General features: G+C 48.4%; 1 protein-coding gene across 1 annotated transcript in view; it reads left to right on the top strand.

Annotated features, from left to right (window-relative positions):
- Nucleotides 1-10678: 10678 nt before the first annotated feature.
- The window catches only part of SGCD (sarcoglycan delta), a 126861-nt gene continuing 123605 nt past the window's right edge, over nucleotides 10679-13934 (top strand). Inside the window, exon 1 of the mRNA XM_088536964.1 lies at nucleotides 10679-10772. The gene's annotated coding sequence lies outside the window, so the exon portion shown is untranslated. The remainder of the gene's footprint in view (nucleotides 10773-13934) is intronic.

Genomic DNA, 13934 nt, shown 5'->3' on the forward strand with positions numbered 1-13934 from the left:
ACAAGGGCCGTTTTGCATGGGGGAAGAGGCAGCTCTTTCTGTCTCTCACCTGCTAGGGGTTTTCTGTGGCTGGACCAAGAGAGGGGACGTTGCATCCCCAGGTGAATTACAGCAGTCAGGTTTATGAGACCGCCCGGAGCTTTTGCATCGCCAGCGCTTCCTAGATAAAATGTCATTTGGGCCAAGGTGTACGTATCAATTCTTGTTTTTCACCTTCAAGAAGCAGCTAACATTTTGAACAAACTTTTTAAGTACTGACTGAAAGAAGTTGGAGTGGTGGGGCCACAATATTACTATATATTTTTATTACTATTATGTTATATGATTATATTTTTTTCCTCCATGGAAACAAGACCTCTTATTTTCTTCATAAGTAACCAGGCTTCCAACAAAAATGCCCAATTCTGTAGTGATTTTCTTCTCAAAACAGGACTAAGCCCATAATTCTCCAAGTTTTGTGTCACCATAGCAGGAGGGAAAACTGCAGGGCTAGGGACCTACTTTGAGGACAGAGCAATTATTTTAAATACTCCGTAAGAGCAATGTATGTGTTTATGAGACCATCCCTGTCAAATCAGCTGTGTTTATTAGCAGAGGAGTAAAAAAGAGAATAGATCTTTGAGGTTAATTTCGCATTAATAGTATACAGATGTTAAACATGCTAAGCACAAGGTTTTATTGAATCTTTCTAATTATGAGCAAATGAGCAGCCTAATTTTCTTGCATTTTCATTTTCTTGAGAGTGAAGTAGTTAATTATAAGGAAATGCCAGCACATAATTGTGACAAAATTTGTATTTAAGGACTCCGTGTGTTGCCAGTTCCTCTTCATATGGATTTGCAAGTAATTTAGGATGGATAAGGCTAAACTCTGACTGGAACCTGGTGTAAGGGTGTTAATTGCAGAGCTGCCAGCCCTTGCGCTTCGAGACGGATCTCAGCCTTTGTGCCTGGAGGGACGGGTGGTGTCACTGCTGCCCTCGTGCAAGGACTTCTCCTCCAGCGGGGCAGTTTGGCCCTTACCCTTCAACAGCCTTAACATGGGAAGGAAATCAGAAATCTAGGCAAACTGACTCAATTTATGAAGGAGATGATAAGATGCGGAAAGCATGATGCTGGCGGGTATCTGGTGCTTGTTTACAGGAGTCATCGGAGCAGTGTTTTCTGCACGGAGCTCGAGTCATGCCGAGCCCCTCTCGGGACACGCGCTGACACGGTGCTGCCTGGTCCTGCTGGACACGTCCAGCACCCGGGAGCCTCCCGGTGCCACCTGAGCAGTGTGGCCACCCGGGGCCCCAAGCAGAGCCGCGCTGGCCGTGCACGTGGTGCGGGTTTTGCCTCTTGGCGAGGATGAAGTATTGCTCAGGCCAGGGAGGCTGCTTAGCAGGCGCCCTTGCTCCGCTCTGTGGGCGAGCTCAGGGCGGAGGAACTGATGTGGCCTGATTTTGGACCGGTGTTTCTCCATAAGGTGCTTAGAAATCCTGTACTGGAAAGTGCAAGGCTTAAGTGTGGCTTAGGGGTTTGCTCTTCACTGCATTGCAGTAGACACAGTGCGTGTATTTTGGTAGTCATTTTTTTAAACATGTTGGTTTAAAACCATGTGCCCCAGAGAGGTCTCGGTGCATGCAAGTATTCCTTGTGGCAAAATATACAGGCAGCTTGCATGTACAGTGGATACAGAAAGTGTGGGGGTGTATTTTTATCCTTTTGCCTGCAACAACCTGTACCTTTCAGCAAAAAGATGTCATTTCTCTTAGGGAGACAGCAACAGGGCTTTCTCAAACGTATCCACAAAAGATTGACTAATTTCACATGGGGACCACCATCTGCCTGGAACACTCTCAGACCAGCTGTGCAAGACCGTACAATTTCAGAGCTTGTGACAGGATCACAAAATTTGCTCGCTGTGTAGAGGCAGCGGACGGAGGTGCCTTTGCTGGCGTTTCTCTGGATCTCCCCTGGTGTTTTTTCCCGCTCTCTCTGATCTTCCACCTTTCTGGTGATCTTCTACTGTTGTTTGCAGGCTGGCTGTCGCGCAACCATTATTGTTTCCTTTCCTTGGCCTCTGTCATATGTTACAGAGATACTGAAATACTGCTGATTGTGGATTGCTATCAGGTATAAAAATAGCCCACTTGTTGTAATGTAGAGCATTAAAATTCTTAGGCTGTAGCCGGGCTGGTTCTTGTGCTTTGTGGACAGGCCTGTTAACCTTTGAGAGATTTGCGGTGGAGGTTCCAGCTGTAGAATAATGAAAGCAGGTAAGTGAAAAAGAGCCCGACTGGGAGGCAGTTCATGGTTGGGGATGACAAACCCGTTCCAGAACACGCTCGCAGCCACATTCCCTGCAAGCAGCACATCCTGCTGCTCCTCAAAAACTGGTGGAGCCAAGGGAAATGCACTTGCCTCGCTGCTCCCTTGCAGTGAGGTTGGTTTAACCTCTGTGTGGCAGCAGGGACGGGGACATCGTTGCTCCTGATTTGCTGTGATGATGATAAATGTGGAAGGGGTGAAAAGGGAAGCTTTGCTCAGCAAGGCCACAGGAGGGTAGCGCAGTGCTGCCTCGTGCAGGGGGGTCAGCTGCTCACTTAGTAAAGAGAAACACTTAACCTTGTCACAGAGGATCTGCTGCTGCTGCAGCATTTGTGTGTAACCTCAGTGCAACAATACATGCTTGTTACTTAAATGCCATTGTATTTAAATATAAATTTCTATTTTCACACATAATGGGGAATAAATGCTCTGCACTTACTGCTCTTTTGTTGATCTTCTGTAAGGCAAGGAGGTTACAAAAGCATTAAACTGTTTATTAGATTATCTTTGTGTTTGGAAACAGATTTTGTGGAAAAAGGGTTTAATTTTTTATTTTGCACATTTCCTGACTTAGTGGAGGGAAAGTTTTTTGCAGCTGGAGCTACCTTCAGTCACAGCAGTGGAGAGGGCAGGAGATTTCTGAGTGGCCAATAAACCATGTGGGTACCTGAGGAGAAAAACAACAAGATCAAATAATCTTTTTTAACTAGTAGTTGATGATTTCATAGTTAGACTCCACTTGTAAATATAGCTCTGAGTGAGTAATAGATTGAAAACTCCGGTATTCTTTGACAAACATCTGGAGAAACTTTTGGGATGAAATCCGGGGAGGCAAAGCCCCCGGCTTTGGAGAGGATGGGCTCTGCCGCCCTCCCGGCAGCTCCTGTGCTCCAGACGTGTGCCGGGGTGTAGGGCACCCATCTCCTTGTCCTCCTGCCCCTCGTTGTTCTCTTGGGACACCGTCAGGAAGCCCAGGAGGGTATTTTTAGCCTGAAAGAATGGGGAATTTAGGGCAGGCATGATGTTAACAGTGATGAAATTTCATTCCAAAATATCCAAATGAGACAAGATTTCCCCTGTGTCCCACTAATAATAATAATTAAAAAAAAAAATGTTGTTGCTGCCAAACTGTAGGGAACGTTTGCTGCGTCGCACAGTGAATGGCTCGTTTGTTAACTGTATAGACATAAGTGTTACAAAAGGAAGGTTCTCCTGTTCCTCCAGCTGCGCGGTGGGGATTTTGCCATGTGGCGCTGCGCCGGGTTGCCCTGGGCTCACAGGTGACGTCAGGAGGCAGTTTTGATGCTGGCCCTTGGCTCTGCAGCGGAGGCCGCTGGGTCGTTTCGCTGCCCCGTGCACGTTGTTACGCGCTGCACGAGGAGGAGGCTCTGCCTCCCGCACGAGTGGAGGCTGCAGCAGCTCTTCAGGACGCTGGTGCGAGGGCCGAGCCTTCGCAGCTGGAGAGTTACATAGATACTGGCAAAAGAGCAGAGCAAGTGCAAATGGCCCCGTCAACCTTCTCAGACTTTGCAGCCATATCTGATCACATTTGTTGTACTGCCCAAGCTTCAGGGAATCAGCCAGGTACAGGAAAGCACAAGGGATCCTCTCAGAAATTGAAAAGTAGCTACAGTAATGGAAAAGAAAGGTGTTTCCCTGTTAAATGGCTTCTCCCCTTGTGGCATCTTCCCAATAACCAAACTGGAGCTGCTGCGATGAGGGGCTGTGGGCCAGATCTGTGTGGATAAGTCCGAGTCTGGAAATGGTAAACTACACCCCTACCATATTGAATTCTCTGGCAGTGTTTAAGGTCAAGCGTGATTACTCCTATGCAAACCTGTATTTATTTCTCAGGCTGTTATACCAGTTTTTTCTTCCCTCTGGCCCATACATTCCGTGCAATCTCCATTTATGTTCCTATCAACTTCCTTTTTTAAACCTTCCTCCTCATTTTCTGCTAAAACTCAAGCTATGTGAGAGTGTTTGCCTGTGTGCATTTATTTATAAGCATAGTAATTTTTCACTCTATTACATCTCCAAGTATCTCTATACTGTTATGAGCTGCTTTATGAGCAGTAAGTATCTTATTGCCTCTTGCAGGATATAGACAGAGAAAAAGAATTTGCAAAATTTGGCCAAGGTTGGATCATAATTCAGTTGCTGGGACTTGCTTTGAGTTCTGTGGGTTCTAGAGAAGCTTGGACTTGAGTTTGAGCCTGATGGCAAGTGCCCCATGGTGTCAAGAGGATGTGAAGAGTCCGCCTTTGGATCGGGTGTTCTGCTGCTTGTGTCAGGAGCCTTGTGCTCTCTCATGAAAGCCTTAGTGCCCCAGAAGACGAGGCTCAGCTCATTAAAACAGACCGTGTCCAGGGCTGCTTGGGACTGGCAGCCTGCCTTGCTAGTGTCCTGCAAGAATCTTGCTAATTGCTCTGCAAGAATACAGAGATGCTGCCTGCAAAAATTGTTCTGGAGAGCCAAATTGGAGTGCATCAGGTGGTGTGAAGCTCTCTGATGTAATAAAAGAGAAAGGACAAGCAAAGCTGCTTTCTTGACAGAATCAAAACAGGGAGGGAAAAGGAAAAGGCTGTGATTTGCACAGACTGCTAAACAGCTCTGCTTGACCAGTGGCTGCTCCCTGCATTAAATATGGGCAGCAGGACATATCTGTACTCCAAAAAAATCACAGAAGACTTGGCAGACAAACCGAACTCCCCCAGAAGAGGATTATTGCAGACCAAGGTGAAGATTTGTTTTCATTGGGGCATATATCTAAATGAAGCTTACAGAGCATCTGCGTGCCTAGAGCCTTATTTCTGAATTAACCCAGGTTGAGGCTGCTCAGATAAGAATAATAAATTTGGATACCATTAAGACTTTCATAGAAGAATAATTATTCATCTGGCAAACTGAATATTTGCTCTTACATCTGTATAAAATTGATCTTCGTTTTTTTCCCTCTCTTTCTTGTGTTTGTTGTGCCAATCCTGCAGAAAAGGGAGAGCCCAGGGGAGATGTGTCCCTTTGTGTGGGGACACTCACGCTGTTCCCTTGTCATGCTGGAAATGAAGAGGCTCCATCGTTTGTAAATGAAGACCTCTCTGATTATTGATAAATAACTCCTGCATAGGGAGAATGATACATGCTGGCTGGAAAAGCAGGATTCTGCAACTGTAGTATTGCTTTGAAATTACAGCCCACGTAGTTTGAGAATGATTCAGGATAATTGCAGTAATGTTGCCAGAGAAATGAAAAGGAAGAGTTTCCATTTTACCTATTAACAAGCTCTACTGGCCTTAAATTATTTCTGAGAAGAATCTGAAAATGGCTGAAATGATCAGAATAATTGCAGAGCAGTGGCCAGAGCTGGGAGGATGGTTGCGTGTGGCCCAGCCGGGGCTCTTTGGCTGGGTAAATGCTGCTTTCGTGGAAGTGGGAGCAGAGCACAGAGCTTTTGGCTCAGGTGAGCTGCAATCTGCAGGTGAGCTCAGGGAGTCTGTGGATCTTGGACCCTACGGACAAAATAGCTGTCAGGAATAGGTTGCTCTCGATACCCCTGTTTCAGATCAACCTGTGCAATGCAGAGCACTGGCCTGATGTTATTGTGGCACATTGAGCGCTTGAACTGAGTTTCCCTGAGCATGTGGAAGGAAAGATTGCTGCTTTCCCTGCTTTTTGTCGCCTCGGTCCTTGTCTCACAGCAGCAGCAGCAGAGACACAGAGGGGTCTTCTCCAGGCACCAACTGCGGGGACTGCGGCAGCCTCTTGAGCCTGGAGAGACAGTTTGGCCTCAATCCCTTGGCTCCTTGAACCCTCCAGCTGCACTTCTGTGGCGTTACGAGCAGGAGACCTGCCTGCTACCCGACCTAGTGTCCTCCAGACCCCCTGCAGAATGCTCCCAGAGCCGCCTTGTCTATCCTGGTCCTCTTTTAGCTGTGATGCTGTTGCTTGCTAACTCCAGGTGAGTGGAAGGGGGAAAAAATAGTTCCCAGTTCTAACCAGCTCCAAGTGCAGGTTGTATAAAGCAGGGACTCCACTTCAGGGACATCTGTGCTGTCACCAGAATTTCTCATTTGCCAGAAATTCAGCGCATCCTTGAATGCCCTGTCGGCTAGAGTGGGACCATGAAGACATTAGTTCTATGGCCTTGTCCTTCTCTTCATGCTTAGTTTAAAGAAATTAGAAGATCTTACATATTATAACCAGTCCCAGATTTTGCAATATTTGTCTTATCTGAGGAAACTAGAGCAGTAGATGGTAATGCAGACTTTGAAGGTCTCATGGATTCCAGCTCACTGTTGCACACTCAGAGTATGTTGGTTTCCAAGATCCATCTGTAATAGAGTCTTATAGCTGCACACACACACACGCACACACAGAGGTGGATTTTCACCCTCTGATGAAGCTTCTTCCCTTCTGGTGATCCTGCTAAGATCCATTCCTCTTGTGTGAGTGTTGCCATTGGCTAAATGACTTTGGGGATCCTCTTTCTCCCCTCGCTTTCTGATTGCAGCCCCCTCCTTCATGTCTGAACACAAGTAGAGGGCTGGGAGAGACCTTCTGGAGTGCTAATCCGCAGCCTCCTTTCCATTCCTGGCTCAGAACAGCTACCTTGCTGCTCCATTAGCTACCTGAGCTCTGCATTTAGGAAGTGGAACTCTGAAAAGTCTCAGCTTCTCTCTTTACACATGCATATTCAATAGATCTGTGACAAGAGTCCAGAGCTGCTGCTGATTTAAAAAACAGCAACAAATAAAAATTAGGCAGATTCCTTTCAAATTAGAGTTTTAAAAAGTTTGTGCATTTATACTGACTCCGTTGTCATATTTCAAAAGACTTAATGGAATGAAAATGCCATTTGGAGGAAAAGCTAAAGCAAGAGATTTCTTAATTATCTTACTCAGATACTAAAAAATTCATTTTGACTTCACTCTCCATTCCAGATGCTTCCGCACCTGGGCTTAAATGCAAATACTTTCTTTGTAGTTGTTTAACTCTGATTTTCTTGGGGAGAATTTGGGAATGTTTCAGGAAGTCCCCAGAAATCTGCACAGTTTGAAATTACTGTGAGCTTTTTTTATATGGTTATAGATATTATTAGTTAAACGAAATTGATTATGTATATAAGCCAAAAATAAATTCTAAGCAATCGTTTTCAACTATTTCTAGAAGATGGTGTGAGACAAAAACAGGTCAGGTATAAAAGGCAGGGCAGAAGGAAATCTCCTGCCTCCCTTATCCGGCGGGGTGGATTTCCTGCCCGATGTGACAGTCCCTACCCCTGTAACCTCTGTCTGCCAAGATGCTGAAGCTCAGGGTGTTAATTCATTCTTCTCTTTCCAAGGAGCTTTAGTTTAAAAATATATATACTTTTTTTTTATCCTCACCTTTTTTTAGCCTTGTAATCCTGCCAATACAGAGCAGTAGTAGCAGTTATGCAAGTAGTTATGTTGACATCAGCTTAAGTTTTATGTTTGCAAAATTCATATATTTTGGTAGTGTTGGCAGTAGTGCAATAATAGAAAAAAGAAGGGTCACGAAGCCACTGTTCTGTTGCTCAAAACATCTTTAAAGCCTGTACCCAAATGAGAAAGAGATAAAAACAACTTAGTCAAAATGGCTTAGCTCTAAGGAGCATTTTCTGTGTTAACTTGATGACAAAATAGTTAGACATTAATGCAGTTTACAGTAAGACACACTTAAGTTACCAGTGAGGTTGGTGTGATGCCTGACAGATTTAATGTAAATATTTATAGACTTGGCCTACTAATTATGCTAGTGGAAAAAAATGCAGTTTTAATACTGTCACCTCACCATGTCCCTACCTGCCAGGATGCGGCTAACTCGCAGAAAAATTCAGAAGTTAGAAAGTATGGCACATGGAAGAGATCATTTACATTTTTAATAGGGATTATCTCCAGCAATAGCTTCCAGTCTGTGATCTACAGATGTATTGGAGGCCTGTGGACTATTCCCAAGGGAGCTGTGAAAAATGACAGAGAGATTTGTGTAGGGTGTATGGAAATCTCTCACTGTGAAATTACTAAAGGGCTATGGTGAAATTATTAAAGGGCTATTCACCACCTTTGGCAAAGGGTTAGGAGTCCAAACAATGAGAAAAATTTGAAATCCTCTGATTTTTCATTTTGTATAAAGAACTGTGGATGATTTCCAAGTACTATGCTTCCCCACAGTCTGACTGCTAGTCCTGCCAGAGCCAGGCTGCCGTAAAAAACCACGGACCCACAAAGCACTGAAGGATGAGCTTAACTCAGAACATCCATCTATCCATTGAAGTTACAGCCTGTCACCATACTTCACTGGTTTCCTCTAAAGACCTGTGGGAAATTTAAAACAGAAGGCAAGGGCTCCTATAACACTGCATACAGCTTTGCAGATGCCAGATCATCCCCTGTGACTGAAGATCTAATTGCATGAATCTGCAGTTTCTGTTTTTCTATTTCAGTTTATTTATGGGAACAGCCTGTAACAGTTTGAGGTGCTGGTGGTCGCTGTTATTATTGACTGCAAACAAGGATGTTGTCTCTGCCGTTATAGCCTGTTTAGGAGACTTGATTTTGGTTGCATTGATGGCTCTCCTGGTCTGGGAGCCGGGAGACTGTGGTTCTTGTTCTGGCGCCAAGTGAATCCTCACAAGCTGTGCAAACAGACCCGAAATGCTGTCACCAGTGGTCACATTTATGCGGCTTGTGTGCATGCCTTTTGCTTGGCTCACTGCTTAGCAAACTGAAAACAAGGTGCTCAGGAGCTTTCCCATGGTCTTTCCTTCTGTAAAATAGCATCCCACTCCACATGTGTTTACCGAAGTCAAGGTGCTAGTCTGTGCACAGTGACAAGGTGCCTCGGTGATGTTGGCTGCTGAGTGGCTGCTTGCAGGGGTTCAAAATGGGTGTTGAGGTACCGGGACAGAGCACTCCGGTTCCCCTGGCAGCTCTCAAAGCAGGATGGACTAAGTGCTGCGGGCCCCGCGGACCTGGGAAGATCTCCCCTTCCCGCTGGCTGAGGGAGTCCTCGCTATGGACTTAATCCAAAATCCATGGAGGACAACCCGGTCTCTGCAGCCTTTGATGCACACCGGACCGGACCATACGTAAGGCTCTCAGTTATTTTTAGTTCCCAGCTGCATTTGTCTTGTGCAAACGCATCCTCTGGACTCATTGCCTTGGTAAATCACAGCCCAAAATAACCCTCTGCAAATAGGGTGCATGGTTTTGGGAAAGAGTATTAAGGGGGAAAAATGCAACTCTCTCTCTTTAAACTTTCTCTTTTCTACGTTGTTACCTTGACAACTCTGCTGCTGTGCTTCATGTTTGGTGGGACTTGGCTGTGGTGGAGTAAGGGGGACATCCACGTGCGTTTGCACGTCTGCTCCGGTTCCGCTGCGTGGACACATGTCTGGAGCAGGGCACCTCCCGCCACAGAGCCCATGTTCCTTTCCTTGACCTGAGCTGTTATTCGGAAATGATCACAGACACTAAGAACTGGGACCCATTCTGATAAAAGGTATACAACATTATGTCTTCTATTTCTTTTCCTTAAGCCAACACCAAAGCTATGTTAATTTTCTTTAAAAGCAGATATGTGGTGCCTAAAATATTTTTAAAGGTTAGGACAGCTGAAAAGCAGAGAAGGATGAAAGTATTCAAAAATAGTTGTATTATTTTTAGTATAAGCAGATACAGGAGTGTGTGTCAAGATTAGGCTACCATTCTGATGTGCTGAACTGAGCCTAGAAATGCTAAAAATATGCTTCCTTTTCCTCGCAATTTTTTAAAAGAGGCAGCAGCAAAGGTAAGAGGAGAGTGGCGGTGAACTGAAATTTTAATTGCGACATTTCGTTGCCTTTTGAGGTCGGGCTGGGCTCACTGTTAACCTCAGCGACCGCTGGCACTGGCACAACCTGAAGAGGCAGAGCCGAGGTGGTGTGTGTGGGAATGGCATCCCTCCCACCCCCTTTTCCTCTTCCCAAATGAAATCCCTACCAAAAAAAAAAAAAAAGTGTGTGTGTGTATATATATATATATATATGCATATATTTTACAGACACGGCCAGCTCTGTAGCTGCAAACGCAAGACATGCAGCCTCACAGGCTCAGTGCGGAGGGGGTTGGATGTGGCTGAATGGGTGTGCAGAGAAGGGGGCTTTTGGTGCAGAACACATGTGTTTTCAATCACTCTCTGGAGCCAGACCAGTAGCTGTAGCTTGGCCTGACAAAGCCTCATTGAAGCACAGACAGTGCGGTTTCAAAGCAGTTAGAAAAAGAAGGGGAATGCTGCTCAGGAAATTCTTCAGGCATGGGCAGGGACTTGGCTGCCGTTCTGCTGCTGGAAAATCTGACGGGGGCAGCTCGGAGCGCGGGCTGGGCCTGGTGCCGCTCGGCAAGCAGCCCCGCTCCGTCCCCGGCACGCGGCGCCGCGTCCCGTCCGGCCACCGAAAGGGAGGTAGGAGCTGGCCGCCCCGTCCCAGCCCTTGGCTTCACCGTCCCCGGGCGCAGGAGGCTCCGCGTGGTTTGCGGGAGGAACGCTGAGGGTGTCCTGCTCCTTGTGTGTGTTTGCGGGAGGAACGCTGAGGGCGTCCTGCTCCTCACTTGTGTTTGCGGGAGGAACCCTGAGGGTGTCCTGCTCCTCACTTGTGTTTGCGGGAGGAACCCTGAGGGTGCCCTGCTCCTCACGGTGTTTGCAGGAGGAACCCTGAGGGTGCCCTGCTCCTCATGGTGTTTGCGGGAGGAACCCTGAGGGTGCCCTGCTCCTCACGGTGTTTGCGGGAGGAACCCTGAGGGTGCCCTGCTCCTCACTTGTGTTTGCGGGAGGAACCCTGAGGGTGTCCTGCTCCTTGTGTGTGTTTGCGGGAGGAACCCTGAGGGTGCCCTGCTCCTCATGGTGTTTGCGGGAGGAACCCTGAGGGTGTCCTGCTCCTCACGTGTGTTTGCGGGAGGAACGCTGAGGGTGTCCTGCTCCTCACGGTGTTTGCGGGAGGAACCCTGAGGGTGCCCTGCTCCTTGTGTGTGTTTGCGGGAGGAACCCTGAGGGTGTCCTGCTCCTTGTGTGTGTTTGCGGGAGGAACCCTGAGGGTGCCCTGCTCCTCGCGTGTGTTTGCGGGAGGAACCCTGAGGGTGCCCTGCTCCTCACGCGTGTGTTTGCGGGAGGAACCCTGAGGGTGCCCTGCTCCTCGCGTGTGTTTGCGGGAGGAACCCTGAGGGTGTCCTGCTCCTCACGGTGTTTGCGGGAGGAACGCTGAGGGTGTCCTGCTCCTCACGGCGTTTGCGGGAGGAACGCTGAGGGTGCCCTGCTCCTCACGTGTGTGTTTGCGGGAGGAACCCTGAGGGTGTCCTGCTCCTCACAGTGTTTGCGGGAGGAACCCTGAGGGTGCCCTGCTCCTCACGGTGTTTGCGGGAGGAACCCTGAGGGTGTCCTGCTCCTCACGTGTGTTTGCGGGAGGAACGCTGAGGGTGTCCTGCTCCTCACGTGTGTTTGCGGGAGGAACGCTGAGGGTGTCCTGCTCCTCACGGTGTTTGCGGGAGGAACCCTGAGGGTGCCCTGCTCCTCACGTGTGTGTTTGCGGGAGGAACCCTGAGGGTGCCCTGCTCCTCACGGTGTTTGCGGGAGGAACCCTGAGGGTGCCCTGCTCCTCATGTGTGTTTGCGGGAGGAACCCTGAGGGTGCCCTGCTCCTCACTTGTGTTTGCGGGAGGAACCCTGAGGGTGTCCTGCTCCTTGTGTGTGTTTGCGGGAGGAACCCTGAGGGTGCCCTGCTCCTCATGGTGTTTGCGGGAGGAACGCTGAGGGTGTCCTGCTCGCGCGGTTTGCGGGAGGAACCCTGAGGGTGCCCTGCTCCTCATGTGTGTTTGCGGGAGGAACGCTGAGGGTGCCCTGCTCCTCACGGTGTTTGCGGGAGGAACGCTGAGGGTGTCCTGCTCCTCACGGTGTTTGCGGGAGGAACCCTGAGGGTGTCCTGCTCCTCACGGTGTTTGTGGGAGGAACGCTGAGGGTGCCCTGCTCCTCACGGTGTTTGTGGGAGGAACGCTGAGGGTGTCCTGCTCCTCACGGTGTTTGCGGGAGGAACGCTGAGGGTGCCCTGCTCCTCACGGTGTTTGTGGGAGGAACCCTGAGGGCGCCCTGCTCCTCACGGTGTTTGCGGGAGGAACGCTGAGGGTGTCCTGCTCCTCACGGTGTTTGCGGGAGGAACCCTGAGGGTGTCCTGCTCCTCACGGTGTTTGCGGGAGGAACGCTGAGGGTGTCCTGCTCCTCACGGTGTTTGCGGGAGGAACCCTGAGGGTGTCCTGCTCCTCACGGTGTTTGTGGGAGGAACGCTGAGGGTGCCCTGCTCCTCACGGTGTTTGTGGGAGGAACGCTGAGGGTGTCCTGCTCCTCACGGTGTTTGCGGGAGGAACGCTGAGGGTGTCCTGCTCCTCACGGTGTTTGCGGGAGGAACGCTGAGGGTGTCCTGCTCGCGCGGTTTGCGGGAGGGCCGGGGAAGGCTGAGGCCAGTGCAGGTCTCTGGCCAACTCCTGCTCAGCAGGAATTCCGCAGCGTGTGCTCGTGGCAGCCGACTCGTGCCCGACTCCCTCCTTCTCGGACGAAGTCTGAGTGCACTGAAAGGTTTGCTCTGGGCAGTGTGGCACATGCAGATTTTTGGAAGAATGCTATTCAGTCATAACAAATACATATATACGCAGAAATATATGCATATGGATCATTATAGTTGCTTAAGAAGTTGGAAATGTATTTGTCTGGGGGATTATTTGGGTGTTACTAATTATTTCTGCCACCTGGTACGGCTAAAGTGTTCGGGGAGGCAGGAGTTCAGTAATAATCATTGCCTTGTGATTCTCTGCATACTTTTTTTTTTTTTTCTATATTGTGTAAAGCACTGGCAAACTGCAGCAGACGGCACAGTCAGGAACCAAGTAGAGTAGATTAGAAGGAAAAATTAATTTAGTGACTGTTCTATCTGCAACTTCTGATTTGCTCTTCTTTCTCCAAATAACTTAAGATACATTTATGATAAAAAGCTCCTCTCCCTTTAGGAGCCTGCCAATTTAGGCAGTGCTCTCTCATCCTTTTCCTTGCAGCCTTTGCAGAGATATCAGCACCTTATAAGGCAGGCTGGTGTCTGGGAGTTCGGGTACAGCGTGTTTGTCAGGGCTCATGGGGTGTCAGGAGGAGCTTGCCGCTCAGAGCTTCAGAAAGTTCCCTATCTCTGCTAGTGCCTCGTCCTCAGATTCTCACAGCAGTGATATTTGATGTGTTGAAAATGCTTTTAATCTGTGTTTTCTGTTTTTTTTTTTATTCTGTTTTTTCTTTTCTAAGACGAGGAAGGATTTAAGATTGCCAAATTGTACATTGGGTCAGCACTAAACACTTCTGGCTGAACTCACCGCAGGAGCTAAACCCTGAAGTTTGCCTTGCCTCCGGCAAGATCTGTGCGCAGGACCCGAATGCTCAAGGTCTCTTTCACTTTGTGATTCGAAGCATTCGGTGACGGGGCCAGGTTGGCCGCCAAGGTTGGTTGACTCCACTATGGGACAGGGCCAGAGCTTCTCGCAGTGCTGCTAGTGAAACACGTGTGTAGGCAGCTCTGGGGGATGCTATCAGGATCAGGCAG

The sequence above is a fragment of the Tinamus guttatus genome, unplaced genomic scaffold (assembly GCF_059628265.1).
Source record: "Tinamus guttatus ecotype Peru unplaced genomic scaffold, ASM5962826v1 Tinamus_guttatus_pri_ptg000710l, whole genome shotgun sequence".
Taxonomy (NCBI): Eukaryota; Metazoa; Chordata; class Aves; order Tinamiformes; family Tinamidae; genus Tinamus; species Tinamus guttatus.